The 22577-nt window shown below is 43.2% G+C and overlaps 1 pseudogene; it reads right to left on the minus strand.

Annotated features, from left to right (window-relative positions):
- Nucleotides 1-879: 879 nt before the first annotated feature.
- On the minus strand, nt 880-1850 carry LOC129485754 (mitochondrial nicotinamide adenine dinucleotide transporter SLC25A51-like; annotated as a pseudogene).
- Between the last annotated feature and the right edge of the window lie 20727 nt (nt 1851-22577).

A 22577-nucleotide genomic window follows, 5' to 3' on the forward strand; every position in this document is an offset into this window, starting at 1 on the left:
TTAAGAATTCACTTGTTCATGGATTTTAATCACTCTCTTGGCAGTCTCCTTCTTCTATGAGGAAGTTTCTTGCCCTTCTATAAGAGGTTTTCAGTTTTTTGTAGTATGCCACCAAAGCAGCCATTCTTGTTTATGGCTGATTTTTCATGCTCCATCTTGTATTTATTCTTTTCCTTGGGGAACTCTTGCTGTTATAGCAAGGTGTTCTATTTGGTAAGTATTGGGGTTCTGTTTGGTTATGGTGTAATAATTATCTGGCATATGGTATAATAATGATTTTTAATTTTTATTTTTTTTGAGACAGAGTTTCACTCTTGTTGCCCAGGCTGGAGTGCAGTGGCTCGATCTTGGCTCACTGCAACCTCCCTATCCTGGGTTCAAGCGATTCTCCTGCCTCAGCCTCCTGAGTAGCTTGGATTACAGGCACCCACCACCATGCCTGGCTACTTTTTTGTATTTTTAGTAGAGACGGGGTTTCACCATGTTGGCCAGGTTGGTCTTAAACTCCTGACCTTTGGTGATCCACCTGCCTTGGCCTCCCAAAGTGCTGGGATTACAGGCTCCAGCCACCACACCTGGACTTATAATAATTATTTTTAATGGCTTCGTTAAGTAGATGTTCTTGTACCAATCTCTTGGACACTTAAATTATTTCTAATTTACTCTCTTCCAAATGTGGCAAGATGGGATTTTCTTTCTTTTTTTTTTTTTTTGCTATTGGAACCTTTTATTCTGTTTTGTTGATGCTTAAGGAAAACAGCTTTGCCCATAACTCACTGTGGCCTGGAGTTATGACACCAACTTGTATTTGGCCAATTAAGAAAGAGGCCAAGCTGCATTCTTCTTAGAAGTTCTATTCAGGTGATAAATGGCACTTAACTAATTTTTTTTGCATATAATCTTTAACAAGAACTCATAAGTTGCATTGATTATGCCCCAAGAAATAGGGGACCGATGGTAATTCAGATGGGCACCTCTGAAAAGATTTATCAGTTTTCTTTCCCATTCCAGCCAGATTTTTGGAAAACCTTGGGGAAAGACTGAAATTCCCCACCAATCTGAGACCATATGTGAGTTTTTACAACATTAATTGGAAAAAAACAAGAATCCCAACATGGCACCCAATAGACCTCCACAGATGAACTCATTGACCAAATGAGCACTGTGAGTCGTTTCAGTAGGCAGGTGCTCCTTATTGGGACCTTGAAGGCTGAAAAACAAGACATTGCTGAGTCCATTCCAGAAAAGAATGGGCACCAAGCCTCAATAATACTCTCCAATTCAGTGACATTTCAGTGCCTTGAAAGCCTGATAAGTGTTGGTAAATGTATCATGATTCTTGTGGTCTTGAAGCAATGTCTGAACTCTTTCCAGTGGAGTGAAAATTGCTTCTGTTGTCCCTGAAAGCAATGCTGCCACACCATGGGCTGCAAACTCTGGAGCACTGACATGCTTGTGGAGAGGGCAGGATAAATCCTTACAGAGACCAAACATAAGTACAAGTGTAGTTGTCTTCTGCATCAATAGGGGAAGGATTCCATGATACAAGTTTCGAAATCCATCCCTTCTCAACCGAAGTATTGCATCATGAGTTTTGATGCTATACAGCTGTTGTCAAAAGAGGACCTTCTGAATGGGAAATGTGATTGTGATGTTGTTGAAGGCTGCAAAGCAGCCACACAAATAATGCTTCATTTCACCAACATTTGTAATATGAGGTGATATATCTTGTTTTGAAGATGTTAGTATTGGCAGCCTCTTTTCATGAGCTTCTGAATCCATCATGTTGCTTAAGATCTTTCTTTTTCATGAGGGACTTTTTTAAACCTGTAACATCATCTGAGCCTGGAGTTTGGCAGGATGATAGCTTTTTGATAATGTTCCCAATTACTTCCATTGTTATTGTTTGTTAGGTTCTCTCTTCTCAAGTCAATTTTGATAACTGGATTTCCATTCTCCAGGCGTCCATTTCCAAGATGAGATTTTCTTTTACCTTCACACCCATTTTTTCTTTCCCTTTTCACCTTCTGTTAGAGAAGATATTTTATAGACAGAATGAAGAGAACTGTTAGTAGAATACTTTAAAAATTTGCTATGAGAGGTAGTCGATGTCAGAAAGAGAAAGGCTTGTTTTTCTGGTGGTAGTTCTCCTCTGAAGAATCTCAAAGGCAAATGCTTCCCCCATGAAGCATGGTAAGGACCTGCTACTTCTGTCAGGTTGGAGATGATTTCACTTTATGGGTAATGCGAGAAGAACCATGTACTCTGGAGGAAAGGAAGAGGAAATATTTTTTTAAAAGACAAAGGGCCGGGCGCGGTGGCTCAAGCCTGTAATCCCAGCACTTTGGGAGGCCGAGGCGGGCGGATCACAGGTCAGGAGATCGAGACCACGGTGAAACCCCGTCTCTACTGAAAATACAAAAAAAAAAAAAAATTAGCCGGGCGTGGTGGCGGGCGCCTGTAGTCCCAGCTACTCGGAGAGGCTGAGGCAGGAGAATGGCGTGAACCTGGGAGGCGGAGCTTGCAGTGAGCCGAGATTGCGCCACTGCACTCCAGCCTGGGTGACAGAGCAAGACTCCGTCTCAAAAAAAAAAAAAAAAGACGAAGGAGGGAAAACGTAGAAAAAAAATTTTGGAAATGTATTCATGGAAGAATCTGGATGAACAGTGAGGGTTTTATGGTTTCACAAAATAGAAACTAGGCTGGGTGTGGTGGTTCACACCTATAATCCCCGCATTTTGGAGGCCTAGGTGGAGGGATCACTTGAGCCCAGGAGTTCAAGACCAGCCTAGGCAATGTAGGGAGACGCCTGTCTCTACAAAAAATATAAAAATTAGCTGGGCATGATGGTGCCTGCCTGTAGTCCCAGCTACTCAGGAGGCTAAGGTGGGAGGATCACTTGGGCTTGGCAGGTTGAGGCTGCAGTGAGCCGAGATCATACTCCTGCCTGGGCAACAGAGAGTGAGACTCTGTCTTAAAAACAAACGAAAAAACAAACCAAATACACATAACTTAAGCATTGAAAAAATATGGGGCTGGGCATGGTGGCTCAGGCCTATAATCCCAGCACTTTGGGAGGCCAAGGTGGGAGAATCACTTGAGTCCAGGAGTTCAAGACCAGCTTGGGCAACATAGTGAGACCCCGTATTTACAAAAGATAAAAAAATTAGCCAGGCACAGTTGCTTGTGCCTATGGTCCCAGCTACTCTGGAGGCTGAGGTGGGAGGATTGCTTGAGCCTGAGGAGGTTGAGGCTGCTGTGAACTATGATCACATCACTGCACTCCAGCCTGGGTGACAAAGTGAGACCCTGTCTCCTCCACCACAAAAAAAAAAAAAAGGAAAGAAAAAATATGGGTAGGTCACAGGATTTAAAAATAAATGCATGAACTAGACTTAGAGCAGAAACAGAGAAGTTTCAGAGCTCCAGGGGGAAGGAACTAATGGCCATTCTCCAGCATTAGGCCCTCAGGATAAATTAGCCTCAGTCTCTGGTTTAGCTGGGCTTGGCCAGGGGAGGTCAGGGTTCTTGGACAGTCACTTGTAGCCTGTGTACAATGGCAGAGGGGTAATTGCTCAAAGCAAACTCAAGGTGTTGTTACCAGAAGAAAGAGGAATGAATGCTGGCAGGTAAAAGCAACAGTTGCCCTCTACAATGTCTGGATGAAAACTGAGGAAATATGTTCACCATCTTCTGGGGGCCATTTGCCTTTGTGATGGGCCAGTAATAGGATTGCTTCATTTCTTGTAACGCTATGCTTGAGTACAGGCAAAACTATGGGATTACATGAGTAATGTGGTAATGAAGATCATTTGCATTTCTTTTGTCTTCTTCTGAGTTATTTTCTGGGACAAAATTCTCAGGCATGGAAGTACCAGGTCAAAGGGGATGATTATGTTTATGGCTACACTACTTCAATTCTAAATGGAAAATAAATGACAGCAAAGATATTCAAAAGAGGACAAGGAAAAATAAAAGTCTTGGGCCCTAATTTTGTCAACCATGTTTTGTAAAGGATACAATAAGAGATATGGAATAATAGTTAAGGTTATGAGATAAAGGAGTAATATTATTAAATAATATTTTGGGAGTGCCAGTCAAGGGAAAGATCTCAATCTCGATTGTTAGGTACTTTAGATTTTGAGCAACAGAGATACCCTCAGTTTACGTTAGTTGATGACCTTCCTTCCTTCCTCTTTCTCTCCCTTTTCTCTCTTTCTTTCTTTTGAGACAAGGTCTTGCTCTGTTGCCCAGGGTGGAGCACAGTGATGCAGTGACAGCTGACTGCAGCTTTGAACTCAGGGGCTCAATTTGTCCTCCCGTCTCAGCCTCCTGAGTAGCTGGGTCTACAGGCAAGTGTCACGATGTCCAGCTAATTTTTGTATTTTTTGTAGAGATGAGGTCTCCCCATGTTGCTCAGGCTGGTCTCGAACTCCTGAGCTCAAGTGATCTTCCCACTTCAACCTCCCAAAATGCTGGGATTACAGGTATGAGCCACGGCCCCTGGCTGGTAGTTTCTTTTTAATACAGATTTTATTTTGAAGGAGTTGACTGAAAAGTTGCAACTGCAGAAAAAAAACCTCTTTCTTTTTGGTAACCATTTAGGGTAAGTTGCCAAACTAATGCTTACCTCCGCTGAAAACTTCAGTATTCATTTTCTCAAACAAGGACATTCTCCCACATCACCATAGCCCACTCATCCAAGGCAGGAAACTAACACTGATACATTTCTACCATCTAATCCTCAGACCCAGTCAAGTTTTGCCAACTGTTTTAAATGATTAAAAACAAAACAAAACAAGTTTGGAATCCAGCATTGGATTTAGGTGTCATCTCTCTCCATCTGGAACACTTCCACAGTCTTTCCTTGACTTTCATAACCTTGATACTTTTGAAGAATACAGACAGTTATTTGATTATTATGGAAGCAATACTGTGTTTTCGTCATTGCCTCCTATCAGGGAGCACACAAGGTTGATTTATCCCATTTATTATGCTGTTTACTTGATCATCTGATTTAAGGTGGTGCTAGGCTTTTACTCTTCGACCATGTGTAGTTAATCACTATTTAGTTAATAAGTGTTCTGTGGGGAGGCACTTTGAAACTGTAAATATCCTGTTCCTTGCCAAATTTTGAATTTATTTATATCAACATGGACTCATGGTTTCCTGCTTCATTCAATGGGTTATAATAAGTTGTTATCACAATTTATTTTCATACTCAAATTGCCTCAGACTTGGCCACTGAGGGCCCCTTCAAACTGGCTCCTGTATCCCTTTGACATGCCTCATCAGTCTTCGAGCATTTCCTTGATTTCTGGATCAACAAGATCTTCCAGGTCGTCCTATAATTTTCCTGCCTCAGCCTTGGAAATAGCCATTTCTCCAAGAAGCCTGGGTTGACTTTTGGAGAGAATGATATTTAAGAACAAGAGCTGGGTGCTAGATGTGCTCATTGCAATTGGGCTGTGCTCACTGCTCCTAGGCCCTTTCACTAGACAGAGCCAGGGAACACACACACACACACATTCGTTTCTGTATCTAAGCATCTCTATCATCTGTATTTATGTATCTAAGTATCTATGTACCTACCTACCTATCAAAAACCATAAAAAAGCTGGGCACAGTGGTGAGTGCCTATAATCCCAGCTACTCAATAGGTTGAGGCAGGAGAATTCCTTGAGCCTAGGAGTTCAAGACCGGCCTGGACAACATAGTGAGGCCCCATCTGAAAAAAAAAACAAAACCCCAAAACCATAAGGTCACACTGCCATCACAGGGTTCAAGCTGGTTCTACTACCCTTAATATATTTACCTATTTTATCAATATTTCTACATGCAACCAATCTCATGTCACCTCTGCTTCCTCCTCCCCAGCATGGACATCTCCTCATCCCATTAGTCCTCTGACCCTCCATGCTGCCTCCACCCCCACCCCTCTGGTAGACAGTTTCCCTACCCTGCTTGGGCTCCAAAACCCCTCTGACAGCTGCCATGACACCCCCACATGTAGGTGCTCTGTGCATCCATCTCAGGCTCTGACATCACTTGCTGGAAAGTCCCCTTTGCATGGACAAAAGGCAGTTTCTTTTAAGGGAGAAAACACTAGAGATGATTTTAGAAAGGTCGGCTTCCAGAGCCTTTGTCTTTTTTTTGAGACGGAGTCTCCCTCTGTCTCCCAGGCTGGAGTGTGGTGGCACGATCTCAGTTCACTGCAAGCTCCACCTTCTGGGTTCAAGTGATTCTCCTCCCTCAGCCTCCTGAGTAGTTGGGATTACAGTCGCCCGCCACCATGCCTGGCTAATTTTTCATATTTTAGTAGAGACGGGGTTTTGTCATGTTGGTCAGGCTGGTCTGGAACTCCTGACCTCAAGTGATCTGCCCGCCTTGGCCTCCCAAAGTGCTGGGATTACAGACGTGAGCCACTGCGCCCGGCCTCAAAGCCTTTGTCTTAAGAGAAGATCATTATAAAGTGTGGGTGAAGTCCAGCGGCCATTCGAAGGGCACACTAGACTGCTGTGCAGCCAAAAAGACTTGAAAAGACCCAGACCTCTCTTTCTTTCTTTCCTTCTTTCTTTCTTTCTTTCTTTCTTTTCTTTCTTTCTTTCTTTCTTTCTTTCTTTCTTTCTTTCCTTCCTTCCTTCCTTCCTTCCTTCCTTCCTTCCTTCCTTCCTTCCTTCCTTCTTTCTTTCTTTCTTTCTTTCTTTCTTTCTTTCTTTCTTTCTTTCTTTCTTTCTTTCTTTCTTTCTTTCTTTCTTTTTTGACACAAGGTCTCACTCTGTCACCCAGGCTGAAGTGCAGTGGCACTATCTCAGCCTGGGCTCAAGCGATCCTCCCACCTCAGTCCCCTGTAGCTGGGACTACAGGTGTGCACCACCACACCCAGGTAACTTTTCTCTTGTTTTTTGTAGAGACAGGGTTTTGCTGTGTCACTCAGGCTGATCTCAAACTCCTGGTCCTGAGTGACCTGCCTGCCTCAGCCTCCCAAAGTGCTTGATTATGGGCATGCGCCACTGTGCCAGGCCAAAAGCTAGAATTCTTCAGCATTACATAATTTTTATGTTGGCCTCTTGGAGACCATTTTGTCCTTGAGGAAACCAGGGCCTAGGCAGGTTGCTCATGCAATACTTCTTTGGTTTTACCCATAAGAGCACAGACTTCCAGAAAAGTGTTCTGTTACTTGCTGTGATGTCTTATCTTTTTTTATTTTTATTTTTTGAGATGGAGTCTCACGAATGCAATCTCAGCTCACTGCAACGTCTGCCTCCCAGTTCAAGCAATTTTCCTATCTCAGCCTCTGAGTAGCTGGGACTACAGGTGCCTGCCACCATGCCCGGCTAATTTCTGTATTTTTAGTAGAGATGTGGTTTCTCCATGTTGGTCAGGCTGGTCTCGAACTTCTGATCTCAGGTGATCCACCCGCCTCGGCCTCCCAAAGTGCTGGGATTACAGGCCTGAGCCACCGCGCCCAGCCTGATGCCTTTATCTTAAATCCCTAAACTTGCTTCAGTTGGTAAGTTGAACCTCTCCCCGCCTCAAGCCTTGATGGAAAACTGTTGATGAGATCCCCTCTGTGACCCCCTGGAGTAGACAGATTCAGAGATGGCTGTTCAGCCCAGCAGGGGAAGGCAAAGAGGAAGTGCTGGACAGACCTCCCCACACCAGATTCCAGATGGCTTCTGTGACTTTCTCGAAACCACAGAGGTAATGGGAGGCACACAGGGCTGGCAGCCTCTTTTTCTGACTCTGTATTGCCAAAATCCATAGAATACCTTCTTGCAGCTCAGAACCAAAGAGTAGACAATCACTGTCAATGTGGGTCCTGTTACAAGTGAGGGCAGAGATTCAGGCACAAGGCAGGCCTAGGCTACGGTATCTGCCCATCCTGGAGAGACTCAAGGTGTTTCAGGAAAACAGGAAGGACAAACAGATAAAGCGGGTGTTGTCTAGAAAACAAGTGGAAGAAAGAAATTTAAATTAAAGGACTGAAGCTTGTTAGTTTATAGCCTACATGAAAGACACTCAGAGGCTATGGCTGCCATATAGCCAGAAACTAGAGTTTTACCTGTTAGTTTTACAAACAAACATTGTTTAGAAATCATTAATATTTTTGCTGAAAAAGTACATATACATTGTAAAAATTTTACTTACCTTATTACAACTCTTTAATCACAGTTCCCAAATCCTCAAACTCTGAAAACTAAAGTTTTTAAAAAACTGTTATCTTAAGAAAATTTTAAAGTGTAGGTAAAGCACACATGTTATTTGGAGCTGCTGAAGGGATGTGCCAGGCTAATAATGCAGTGAAAGAGATGACAAAAGAGCCAGAACTCTGGAGAATTAGTAATTTTAGGTGTAAATGAGTACTTTACAAAATGTATAAAACATGGCCTGGGCAGACATGAGGCTCTTATTTTGTTGCTGTGGAAATATTTGTTGTTGTTCTTTAAGACAGAGTCTTGCTCTGTCACCCAGGCTGGAGTGCAGTGGCATGATCTCAGCTCACTGCAACGTCATCTCCTGGGTTCAAGGGATTCTCCTGTCTCAACCTCCTGAGTAGCTGGGACTATAGGGGTGCGCCACAACGCCCAGCTAATTTTTGTATTTTTAGGAGAGATGGGGTTTCGCCATGTTGGTCAGGCTGGTCTCAAACACCTGGCCTCGGATGATCTGCCTGCCTCAGCCTCCCAAAGTGCTGGGATTACAGGCGTGAGCCACTGCACCCAGCCATGCTGTGGAAATAACGTGTTTGATTACGGACAGTTTTTTGGCTCTCCTTTCAGATATGTTCTATTGCCTGTGCCTAGAGAAACAGCCATTCAAGATACTTCTTAACATTTTCCTTCCTGGCCCTCACTTTTGGCTTAAAGATGTTTCCACTGTCCCAGAATTGTGCCCCAAGTTGGGAAGGGAATGGAACAAGTGCTTAATGGAATGCAACAAAAAAAGAGCAAGGATAATTTGCCACGTTCTGGATCATTCCCCATATGCCTTCTTTTATGATTCTAATTCTTTCATCTTCACTTAGCATTCAGTGGAGAACTCCCGAGTAAGAAAAAGAATTCTTTCCCATCAAGAACTTTTTCCCATCCAGAAATAGTAAATCCCTTTATATTTTATTATTAATGTAACCTCCATATCGCTCGCTGCATGGGCTCGCTGCCTACGCTTTCTAGTCTCCTTCCTCTTTGCACCTGGGAATTGTTACCTGCCTGAACCTCGAGGTATTCTTCTTCCACACTTCACCCTCCTGTGACAATGCTCCCACAGAGCAGGCCAAGACATTAAAATAGTGGAATCTATAATATGGATATGAATGAACCTGTAAACAATATCTTGAATGAGATATTGCAAATAACACCTGTAGTACATTTCCTGGCATTCTATTAAGACTCCAGGACTGGCCGGGCGCGGTGGCTCACGCTTGTAATCCCAGCACTTTGGGAGGCTGAGGCGGGCGGATCACGAGATCAGGAGATCCAGACCACAGTGAAACCCCGTCTCTACTAAAAATGCAAAAAATTAGCCGGGCGTGGTGGCGGGCGCCTGTAGTCCCAGCTACTCGGAGAGGCTGAGGCAGGAGAATGGCGTGAACCTGGGAGGCGGAGCTTGCAGTGAGCCGAGACTGCGCCACTGCACTCCAGCCTGGGCGACAAAGTGAGACTCCGTCTCAAAAAAAAAAAAAAAAAAAAGACTCCGGAACTGCGCATCCTCATCATCACCGTTACTGTAGTTATTATTATTCTAATGCCCAGAAGAATCTCCAGGCAAATTTGTCAACTTCCCTTGTTCGTTGACCTCACTGGGTAAATGAACTATGATGCTGGACTCCTCCTGTGCTTTCTCATGCTTGTTGCTTGGGCCTCAGCAAATGGGGCTCCCCCATTCTCCCCAAACCTCACAGAGTGTGCTGATTTCCAGCATCTTTAGGTCTTACCCTGAATTGCCTTGTCATGCAGGTAACTGGCACACTCCCTCCCTGTGGGCTGATGATGTTATTATACAGCATGCACTTAGAAGTAAAAAACCTTTCAGATTTATTCCAGAACAGCTATATTCCCTCTTCGTAGAGCATCATACTATTATCTCTTTTTTCTCTCTTCCAAGAAAGCCCACTTTTCCCATCCTACAAGAGAAAAAGAATCCTAACGCTGAGAACACCCCCACGTGTTCCAAATGTGGCTGCTTTCTTGACTTTCCCAATAGCAAACTCAAAAAATTACACCTTTGTTCTCCTGGGATAATTTGTATAACCTATAAGTTATTTAGCCTTTTAACCCACATAGACAGTCTTTATATATTTTATTTTTCATTATTATATTAATAAATAACCAATGTTTTTTGCAGATAAATTAGAAAATATATATGAGTTGCTGTAAATGAAAAAAAGAAAAGAAAATTACACATAATCTCAACAGCCAGGAATTGCTGTGTTAGCATAATAATGTATGGATTTCCATATTGTCTTATAGAGTCCAGTTCTTGGGATGAAATTATTATGTGCATACCATTTTTTAACCTCAATTTAAAATTAAGTTTAACACATTTTGAAACTTTGCTTGTCAATAAATAAAAATTTGACGGAATTCCAACATGGAGGTCCAGTCATGGCAGGAGAGGTGGTATGGTTGATGGCAAATAGTCTTACTGTGGATTCATCAGCATCCACACAGATTCTAAAAATTGACAAAACGTCGCTATAGCAGACAGGCTGTGTTGAACAATTTAATTAAGAGTGCACACCACAATCTGTGATTATCTTCTTGTTTATTTTTTGCTATCTTGTTTCTTGTCTATCATTCCCTACTAGAACATAAGCACAACATCCAACATCAGTAAATATCTTCTAGTGAATGAATGAATGAATTTATTGAATTCATATTCTCTCTTGCTGTTCTCTAAGTGGATTGTGGCAGGGAGAGATAGTGCTCCCCAAGTCTCCACGGTCTCCCCTGCATTTCCCAGCATCCCTTGCAGACAGAGTACAGCCACATGACAAGTTCTGGCCAATGAACTGTGAATGGGAGTAACCTGTGTCACTCCTAGGCTGTGGCAATTAAGAGCTAGTAATGCTTCCTGCATCTCTTTCTTTCCTTGACTCATGACTCTGAAGGCCAGGTGTTTCAGCTGACATAGCTACAGAATGGAAGAAAGACATTTAAACCACAGCAGACTTCTGTAAGTGAGAAATAAGGCTTTTTTTTTTTCTTTTCAGTTCATCCAGTGATATTTTAGCATTTCCCTTTTGGGGACTTACTGAAACACAGTCAAGAGTATCCTGACACACACAGATATAAAACCAGAATTAGACATTTGCTCTTTGGCTGTGAGATTGAACAAATTTAATTGACATAAACAGGATATAGTCTATGATTATAACCTCATGGTTTTATTTCCTTGTTTGATTTTAAAATACCTACACTGAAGTGCTTGGCTGAAGGCAAAGGTTATAAAATCTGAAAATATTCTGAATGTAAATTCAGTTTCTTTAGATGTGTCATGGTTTGAAGTAAAATATTTTAATTTAGTATGTTATTTAGATTATTTCTATTGTAAATTCTAATTTCTCTCAACCCATAGGTTGTTTATTGTTTCTGAACAGGAACAATTCCCTTAGAGCTGTAAAAAGGAAAAAAATACTTGTGCTCTTGGGGTATTTTAGGCTGACAGCTGCAATGCTGGCAAGTAGGATGAAGAGAGAGAGAGCTATTGGTCTGCTGTGGTCAATCAGTTACCTATTTTAGAAGTTCCCAAACTTTCAGTTCATAGCTATAGTCATTCAGTATGTATGTGTATATATATATATATAAATCTTTTGGCCTAGGGCCTATGCATAAATTACTGAATGACTATAGCTATGAACTGAGAAAGTTTGGGAACTTCTAAAATAGGTAACTGATTTTATATATATCTATATATATATGATCTATATATAGATTTATATATATATATACACACACACACACATATATATATATACACATATATATATATAAAACATTTTGGTTTATTAAAGTCCAAATAACTTAATGGTAGCATTTGTACAGTGCCTGGCAGATGTCACCTTGTTTCCCTCAAAAGCTTGAAACCTCCTGCAGGGCTCATCTTCTTCACTACAGTGACCCAGGGTACCTCAGCACATAGTTTGGGAACCACAGACATCTGATTTAATATTTGTGGGATTTGAGGAGCCCTATCTTTTAAGATCTAGCCTTTCATGAGCCCCTGTTTTATTGTAAAGAAATCTGAATATCTACTCACAACGTGTCAAAAGATAGTAACTTTTAAAAAAAATTGAGACGGGAATCTTGCTATATTACCCAGGCTGGTCTCAAACTCCTGTGCTCAAGCAATGCTCTCACCTTCACCTTCCAAAGTGGCGTGAGTCACCATGCCCAGCCAAAAGGTAGTAACTTGAGCTTCATGTGAAATCTGGAATTTTGTATTTCATTGAAAGAAGTAGTCACCAGTGTGGATGACAGGTAAGGGTCGCTAGACAGAAGAACGGAGCAGTAAGCCACTTAGTCTCTGATCATTTCCAGCCTCTGTTTTCTTCCAGAAGTCTGTGCTCTTGTGGGTTTCCTGTGGCCTCTCTAGCTAATCCTTCACAGTTTCTTTGATTGGCTAATCCTTGCTATGGAGCTTTTATTGTTGACATTCCTCAAGTCTTAGTCCTCAATTTCCATTATAGACTATGAGCAGATGGCCCCAAAATGTAGAATATTTTTCTTCTTACTGGTATTTCCCTTTTAAAATTTCCCCAGTCTTTCAATAGAAGAAAGTCAACCTTGATAACCAGGTGATTGGAGAGATGGAAGGGTAGGACAGTCAAGAGGTCCCTCCTTGGCTTTCTCTCCCTCAGGCCCCATAAAGAAAAGCTGGATCCCATGAAGGGAATGCAGGCGCAGTGGGTGACATGGTGACCAGCAGTACAGTGAAGGGGCCATGGTGAGGCAGGACCTGATGGAGACGCAGAGAGCATCTCGGGAGGTGACTCCAAAGAGGGAAAGCGTCCATTTTCCCACAATGTGAGAGCAGGTGTTCTCTGCCCTGGATGCTCAGGAGAATCACCCGAGAATCAATGGGGAGATTTTTAAAGTGCCAGTCCCCTACCGTGAAACAATAAAACCAGATTTGGGGAGGGGATCCTGGGCATCAGAAATCTAAAAATGCGTAGCCAGGGTTGAGAACCACCTTGCTGGAGGAAGCTGACCTGAAGAATGAGGATAAAGGAGCGTGAACTTGACTCTCTCCCTGCTCTCACCAAAGGTCCAGGAGATGGGATCCTGGACCTGCTGATGGACATCTTGCCACCACGTATAGCCCAGGAATAAACCTAGCATGGGAGGCTGTGGAGCTGAGCTAGGAAGAGAGTCAAATTTTGCTGACATCATTGGAGACATTCCTGAAGCTAGTACTGTTTCTGGAAATGTCAGTTATGTATCCCACATCTTCTCTTTTTACTTAAAACTCAGTATGGCTTGGGTTTTCTGTCTTCGCACGGGAACAGCTGAGGACTACTTGTGTGGTTATTACTGCCTATCTCCTTCTTTAACACCAAAACCTTGGAGGGGCGTTTGCATTTTAGGGATTATATGAAGGGCTTTAGTTTATTTATTTTTAATTGCTTTGAGACAGGATCTTGCTCTGTTGCCCAGGCTGGAGTGCAGTGGCATGATTGTAGCTCACTGCAGCCTTAAACTCCTGGGCTCAGGAGATCCTCCTGCCTCAGCCTCCTGAGTAGCTGGTACTATAGGTGCATGCCAACATGCCTGGCTAATTTTTTTTTGGTTTTGAGACAGAGTCTCCGAGTCTCACTCTGTCACCAGGCTGGAGTGCATTGGTGTGATTTTGGCTCACGGCAACCTCCACCTCCTTGGTTCGAGCGATTCTCCTGCCTCAGCCTCCCGAGTGGCTGGGACTACAGGAGTGTGCCACCACGCCCAGCTAATTTTTGTATTTGTAGTAGAGATGGGGTTTCACTATGTTGGCCAGGATGGTCTCGATCTCTTAACCTTGTGATCTGCCTGCCTCAGCCTCCCAAAGTGCTGGGATTACAGGTGTGAGCCATCACACTTGGCCACCTGGCTAATTTTTATTGTTTTTTTAGACAGGGTCTTGCTGTGTTGCTCAGGCTGCTCTTGAACTCCTAGCTTCTAGTGATCCTCCCACCATGACCTCCCACAGTGCTGGGATTATATGCATGAACCACCACACCCAGCCTGACGGGCTTTATTTTTGCTTTGGTTGGCAGAGACTGCTTATTGTGTCCCAATATTTGTTCTCTCTTTTGTCCATGTAATAACATTTTTAGCTGAGCTGCTTAGAAAAATAAAGACTACAATTCTCAGTGTCCATCGCCTCTGTGCCAATAAGCACAGCTTTGGCCAATAGGACGCAAGCAGAAGCATAGCGGTAGCATGCAGAACCCTCAAAAACCAGCAAGGATGGACGCTGTTCTCCATCCTTCCTCCATTGTGCTGTCTAGAACATGGATATTTCCATCTTCAGCTTGAGGAAGAGGCCATAGGAATGGTGGGAGTTGGATGAGTAGGATGGTAGTGAGCTGGATGGGGAGCTTGAATCCTCAGAACTCCAGGGAACAGAGCCACCACATTGACTGTGGCCTGATACTTCCAGAGTTCATTTATGTGAATAAGAAATAAATTTCTATCTAATAAGCCAGTGCTATTTTGGGTTTTCTGTCACTCAAAGCGGAATCTAATTCTAACTAATACCCCTATTGAGTTTCATCTTGATAGATTTGGACCGTCACTTTGTGTCTTTGGGTCCTTATGTCATCATTCAACATCTCCTTTACCCCATCCAGCTATCTGTCATCTGTTAATGAGATCAGCATGCCCTCAGTACTTCCATCCAAGTCATTAATAAAAATAGGATCGGGAGAGGGCTGAGGACAGCGGCCTCCAGCCTACTCCAGCGAGCTGTCTCATTAGGGTACTGGTGATCTATCCACCTTGCCTTGGACACCTCAGAGGTGGTGTGGAGGAACACTGAGGAGTTTCAGCCATAGATCCACAGGTGTCAAGCTTTAGCATACATCAGGAATACCAGAGGGCCTTTTTTCTTAAATTTAATTTTTAATTTCTTTTAGAGAGAAGCTTTTACTCTGTTGCCCAGGCTGGAGTGTGGTGGTGTGATTGTAGCTCACTGTAACCTCGAACTCCTGGGCTCAAGCAATGCTCCTGCCTCATCAGCCTCCTGAGTAGCTAGGACAGGACTGTAGGCATACACCACCATGCCTGGCTAATTTCCTTTCTTTTGTGGAGATGGGGGTCTTGCCATGTTGCCCAGGCTGGCATCAAGCAATTCTCCTATCTCAGCCTCCCAAAGTGCTGGGATTACAGGCATGAGCCACCAAGCCCAAGTATTAGTATTTCTAACAAGTCTCAGGTAATGCTGATACTGACAGGTTAGAGGCCCCATTTTGACAACTACCTATTTTGGAAGGTGAACTGCAAGACAGAAAAAATACTTCAAAGTAGTTTGGCTCTAGAAGGTAAGTCCTTCAGGAGACAAGAGGGATGGACTGCAGAATACCTGGTGAAGGATTGGACTATGATAGGACCCGGCTCTGCACTGGGGCTTATAGGAAGGAGGCCAGCAGAGTTGGGAATGGATGAAGGCAGGTAGGTTGGTCCATTTGATTTTGGGAGGCTTCAGGAGGTTCTGGGCAATGGCATCTATCTATCTATCTATCTATCTATCTATCTATCTATTTTTGAGACAGAGTTTTGCTCTTGTTGCCCAGGCTGGAGTGCAATGGTGCAATCTTGGCTCACTGCAACCTCCATCTCCTGGGTTCAAGCGATTCTCCTGCCTGAGCCTCCCGAGTAGCTGGGATTACAGGCACATACCACCACCCCCGGCTAATTTTTGTATTTTTAGTAGAGATGGGGTTTCTCCATGTTGGCCAGGCTGGTCTCGAACTCTTGACCTCAGGTGATCTGTCTGCCACAGCCTCCCAAAGTGCTGGGATTACAGGCGTGAGCCACATGCCCAGCTAATGGCATCTATTTTCTCAGTGAAAAATATGTCAGAAATTAACTGAAGCATTGACTGTTAACTATGTGGGGAGAAATTATGAAGTAGGGAGCAGCAGGCAAACTCAAGCATGGCTGAGTAACTGTGTAAGGAGGAAATGGACTAATCTTGGCATTAGTACATTACTAAGAGCATCTAAGTATTAAGCTATAAGCAATTCCAAGGAGGAGATGGCTCTGTATTCATCAAGATATCTCCAGGCCCAGCAAAGTGCTTGGTGAGTGCTCAAGTAATTAAAAAAATTTTTTTTTTATTATTTTAGAGACAGGATCTCACTCTGCATCTAGGATCCTGGCTCACTGCAGACTCAAACTCCCAGGTTGAAACAACCTTCTTGTCTCAGCCTCCTGAGTATCTAGGACTACAGGTGTGTGCTACTATGCCTGGCTAATTTTCTTCTGTAGAGATGGGGTCTCCCTGTGTTGCGTAGCCTGGTCTTGAACTCCTAGGTTCAAGTGAACCTCCTGCCTTGGGCTGCCAAAGCACTAGGATTATAGGCATGAGCCACTATGCCCAGGCTCCATTCATGTTTAACAATAAATGAGCCTGTAATGTTTAATTTTTAGCTTATATTGTCCCTCCAGAACAAAATGGCAGTTCATTAGGTTTACATGGATATATTTTGTGTTAATTTTAATGAATTAAAAAATAATTTGTTTCACAGACATTATATAATATGTGATTGTTTTAAGAGAGAATATTTTACACAATCATTAGAGTATTATCACACCTTAAAACAAAAAGACTGTAAAATGCACCGCCACCAAACTCTGAAATGCAGTTTTCTTCCTAAAGTTGAGTTACAGGAAAGTCTAACAGGTTCTGCTTCATATGAACACCATTTTTGGCATCCTTCTGACACACATGAGCTCAGAATCATGGTTCAGCAGCCTCCTGTCTGGGGACATGATAGATAAAGGAATAAATCTGTGGGCACTTGGAATAACTTCCTACCAGCTGCAGAGATGGGGATTGGCCTAAAACCACTGCTGGTTCTGACATGAAGAAGTTAAGAGCTGCGGAAAGTCAGAGGATAGCTTTGTCATTAAAACTGGTCCATACAGTAGGGGATGGTGACCAACTGTCTTGATTTGCCTGGAACTAAGGGGAATACCAGGATGTGGATTTTTCACTGCTACACCTAGGATAGTCCCGGGCAAACCGGGACAAGCCAGTCACCATTGCTGGGCTGTCCACGCTGGAGAAAAAAATCCAAAATAGTAGCTCATACAGCAAGGCTGCTGTTTTGATTTCTGGTAGGAAGCAGAGCTGCTTTCGTGGGCATGGGACTGGTGTAGCAGAGTCAAATAGGACTCAGAAGAACTCATTCTTAGTTTGATGCTCTGCTGTCATTTGAAATTCTTCCTCATTTTTGAACAAAAGGCCATTCATTTTCATTGTGTACTGGGTCCTGCATGGTCTGCAGCTGATTCGCAGATTATGGAGAAGAGAACTGGGGGTTCTTCCTGCCTTTATTCCTATGTGGCCTGACGTGAGAAGGGTTCTCTCTCCCTCTCCTTCTCCCTCTGCCTTTCTCATTGTTCCCTCCCCTCCCTTCCCCTCCCCTTCTTTATCTTCCACTCCCTCCCTCTCCTCTTTCTGCTTTAAGCAAAACTTGTGCAAGGCATTATTTTATCCATTATATTTTTTTAAAGTCCATGCCATCTTATCACAGGTGTCTGTGTTAAAAAAATAAACTTGGTTCACACGCAGCACTTCCACCCTGGATGTGTTTCTCCCAGCAAGAAAAAGTGAGCAGGAGAAGGACAGATAAAATATTTGAAAGTTTAAGAAAGTGTGGCAGCAATACCAGTTGAGGCGTCTCCAGGCTCACAGCAGGAAGAAACCACTCTCTGGATCAAAGGGAACCCCCTCAGCAAAGATGAAAGGGGTGATAATTGTAAGTTAAGAGAGAGAGTTTTATAATAGAGGTGATAATAACAGCTGCATGGCAGGAAACTCAGGGAGGGTTACATTGGGGCTGGGTGGGTGGGGCCCAGGCAGGTCCACTGAGGAATCTCTCCTAAAACTCTGTGCTATGGGAATCTGAATTCTCTCCAAGTTATTTCTGCTTTCCTTCTTGGATGTCAAAATCACACTTTTCAAACAAAGGGTGTCATTGTGGTGTTTACTTATGCTTTTGCAATTTTAAATGTGGAATGTAAGGAGGACAGGGTGGGCTGAGACAGGGTAAATAACACTGAATTTGGAGTGTGAGGCCAGGTGGCTGAGCTGGGTATAAGGTTGTAAAGGCCACTCTGAGGCACTGGCTGAGCTCAGCTGTGTCTTCACCTTGACCGCACCTCCTACAGGGAGGAACGTCTCTGGGGAGCAGCAGGGCAGGCCTGGAAGGGGAGGCGAGCGTGGTCCCATCAGCGCCACCCGCCTGGCACCTCCTCTGGTGCGCGGGGCTCACCTGAGCCATCCGAGCACATCTGAGCTACCTAGGTCAGGAGGTCACCTGTTTGGGGCAACAGGACGCCAAGCACCGCGGCTTAGAAATGTTAAGTGGAGCAAAGCCTGCTGTGCCAAACGCACGCTCTTTGAGATTTTAAACGTATTTTTTTCTCCCTGTCTTTGCATGGGTAGGGTGTCAAAACCATCTGGGCGGTGAGGCATGGGAACGGGAGTTGGGATCAGCTGCAGGGCTTCTGCCCCAGGCGCTGGAAGGTTGCTCAACTCTCGTGGGTTCTCCTTCCTCCTCCCTTGCGTGTAGGCAGTAGGGTTAAGAATAGCTCTGTGAAGGTCTGGGTAAAGTAATCTGGCCTTCTAGGATGGAGGTAGGGGGTGAGGATGGTAGAAGTATACTGTAAATACACAGTATGACCTGGCTGGAAAATGATAATTTGTAAAGCAGAGAAATCTTGGCTGTGTGTATATGTTTGGCTCCTCATTTATATTAAACTAAGTGATGAATGACTTTCAGGCAATGAGGCAGAAAAGCAAAAGCATTTCTAAGTGGCTGCCGAAAAGTCCAGGGGAAGAATACCAAACCCAGGCCTCCTCCTGCTTTGTTGCTAAAATGCTGCCCTTGCATTGTAAAAGCTGTACTTTCAAGCTCTGGTTCAACAATATGAAAACTCAGAACTGCTGATAGATGATTTTAAAATGATTATGCATATCCAGACAGCTCTAGATGTAACTTTTATTAAAGAGTATACATTTAAAAAAATTGTTGGGGTCTTTGTGAGGTTAACTCAGGTTTCCCTTGGAAAATAGGCTATATTTGTGTGTTAAGGTAAAACTTTCCCAGCAAAGTAAATATTTAAGAAAATAATGACAAAGTCACCATTTTATGAAAGATAGAGGTAATTGAAATGATTGCTAAATGGTGAATATCTAATTTCAAAAGATATGCCTATATTTATTTTGTTCTCTTTTAAAACACATCTTAAGACTTAATTTTCTAGCCTTGGCACGGCAACTTAAATTTTTTAAAAATCTATTTTTAGCACAAGGTTTTACTGAGTTGTCCACCAGAGGGCAGTATTTGATAAGGGTTTAATAAAAATATACATTCACTGTAATTCATGGAAATCATATCTTTCATTTGTTTTTATCAACAATGATATTAATAGAAAGCACTTCCTTCCATCCACAGAAATAAAGTGAGGAAGCTCTGCATATGTGGTTTCCACGTGGGGTAAATAGATTTGAAAGCAGCATATATTAAGTTGTAAAGGGTATGTTTGTTTCATAGCTTTCAAGATGAAAGAAGCAGTCAAAGGAACTACAAATGATTTAGGTAGTACTTTACAAGCCCTGGATTGATCCTATTGGCTTGCTAAAAGGGAGTTTGGTTGTTTCAACTCAATCTCCAACACCCTATTTACCCTCCCTGGGAAACCATCCAAATTTGGCCACATCCCATATGCTAGAAAAAGCTTAGAGCCAGAGCCAACTGTGGGTTTGCCTGAGGTGGCAGAACAGCATGAGGAGAGGTTGCAGGCTGGTTTCCAGGGGCCAGAAACATCATAACCACACCCGCGGGGCTGTCATGATTGGGAGGCGGTAGGGAGTTATGCCTGGCTCCTACGAGGTCGTCAATAAATGTTGGTTTCTCACCTATTCACTTGCTGTGTAATTATGTATTACTTTGTGGTGTTGCTTTTGTTTGTAGTATTTACAATTTTTAAAAATTAAAGAAACACATGCACATGGTAAGCAAACAGTATAAGGTGGTGTAGAATTAAAAACGTCTTTCTGAACCCACCTACCAGACCCACTCTCCAGAGATGAACATCTGCAACAACTTTTTTTTTTTTTTGAGACCAGGTCTTGCTATGTTGCCCAGGTTGGAGTGCAGTGGCTAGTCACAGGTGTGAGCCTACTATTAATCAGCACGGGAATTTAAACCTGGTTCATTTCTGACCTGGGCTGGTTCACCCCTCCTTAGGCAACCTGGTGGTCCCCTGCTCCCAGGAGGTCACCATATTATTGCTGAACTTAGTGTGGACACCCGATTGGGATAGCACACTAGAGCCCAGAACTCCCGGACTCAAGCAACCTCAGCCTCTTGAGTAGCTGGGACTACAGGCATGTGCCATCATGTCAGCTAGCAGCAACAATTTTTATATATCATTCAGAAAATTTTCATACAGAAACTTGCCTATATAGACATCTGTATATCCCATAGACATTTTTATGCAAATAGGAGCAAACTATATAGACATCAGCTTGCAGCTTGCTTTTTTTGTTCGATGACGCATCTTGGAAATCTTTCCAATTTTATTTCTTAACTTTTCCCATTTTATTTCCAGTGAGACATATTTCTCCATGGCAGGAACTTTGTTATAAGTATTTTCTTTTCCTCTTTGCCTCACAGTGTCTGAGAGAATACTATGAACATATGAGGTGTTTAAAAATGATTCTGGGGTTGATTAATCGGAATGTCAGTCTGTTTCTGGCAAAATGGGAGAAGGAAGAAGGAAAGGTTATAATCACATAGAATAATTTATATTGTTCATTTCCAAAAAAATGAGAATTGGAAAGAGTACATTGGGTCTTGTGTAGTATTTTTCTTAGCCTCTAACTGCTTGAATTTGACAGCAAATGCTCGTGTTATTTGGCATGTGGGTTGCCCCAGCTCCTCTCATTTGTCATTCAGTGGCGAGCTGTGCCTTTGGATCACCAGGTCTTCATAATCTCATATTAATGACTGATGCTCTGTGATAACAGGGCATGAAGGGAGCCTCGGAAGCCAAAGATGGCATTCGTACAGGTCTGTTGGTACACACCATACAGCCTTGACAATTGTCCTTCATTTAAAGGCCGTGTATTAGGATAGTTGAAATCACATACCTTACTACTTTTTACACTTCATCCTTTGTTGAGCGTTTATAGCCTTGATTTGAGAAAACCTTTTTTGTTACTCAAATATCTATGCATTTTATCATTTAGAAATCATCATACTTAGGGGACTGCATTGTGGTGTAACCTTTCAAACATTTGAAAAGTCCCTTGCGTAGATTTAATAGTGAGTTACTACCACTTCCTACTGAATAAAGGTGAAGTTTCTTAGGTTGGGACATGGTCACAGCAAATCTTGAATGTTTATTTGCGTCCAAGGATCCACGTGTTAGCAAAGTAGACTCCCTGTTCCCCAAATGTGTCCTCACTGTCTGGGCCTTTTTTTCCCCCTTGTTTGCCTGTCCGAAGTTCCACCCATGTCTTAAGGTCCAGCTTCAACGCTACCATTTGGATTCGAGCTCGCGGACTGCGCGGTACGCTGTGTGCAGAGACGCGCCCATAGCTCTGGGGAAACAGTACGGATAAGGCACGTTTTCCTCTCTGCCAGCAGCTCTGTGGGTAATGGCGGCCACAGCCAGGTGGGCAGTGCTGCAGCGGAGGCCTCACATGGGCTACAGGAGAAGAGGGAGGTATTGGTTAGTACTGGAGATTAATTTGTGGTTTCCCAGAGGTGACACTCGAGTTGGTTTTTCAAGAGTCTGAAGACTTACTTGGACAGATGCCAGGAGTGGAAGGATATTCCAGATCTGAACAAAGGCTGTGAGTATTTTCTAGTGATGCTGGCAAATAGCCTGTGTCTGAAGGGTTTGGTGTGTGTGGAAAAGGCTAGAGCTAACCAGGTTTAGGTTCTGAAGAGCCCTGATTGTCTCAGAGCTCAGGAGTTTGGAATGGAAGGCCATGCAAGGAATCTGTGCAAGGGAGGATTGGATGGTTGATGCCTGTCTTCATCGAAATAGGGAACATAAGAGGTCAGGCAGGGAGCCAGGAGAGAATTATATGGGTCTCATACACACTGAGTTTAGGGTGCATCAAGGACCTCTCATTGGTGATTTCTAATAAGATTTGGGAACCTCTGAGGGGTCAGGAATGGGGCCATGAGAGTACAAGTTAACAAAAGCATTTTCTCCTTCTCTATGAACAAAATGATCTTGGGTTAACTTTCTAGCCCTGTTATCCTGGAAACCTGCTAGAAGTGCTAGCTGTGTTACCAGGCAACACCGCAGATGCTAAGAATGGCTTGTGATTGGTAAGCTGCATATGGA

The sequence above is a fragment of the Symphalangus syndactylus genome, chromosome 7, assembly GCF_028878055.3.
Source record: "Symphalangus syndactylus isolate Jambi chromosome 7, NHGRI_mSymSyn1-v2.1_pri, whole genome shotgun sequence".
Lineage (NCBI taxonomy): Eukaryota > Metazoa > Chordata > Mammalia > Primates > Hylobatidae > Symphalangus > Symphalangus syndactylus.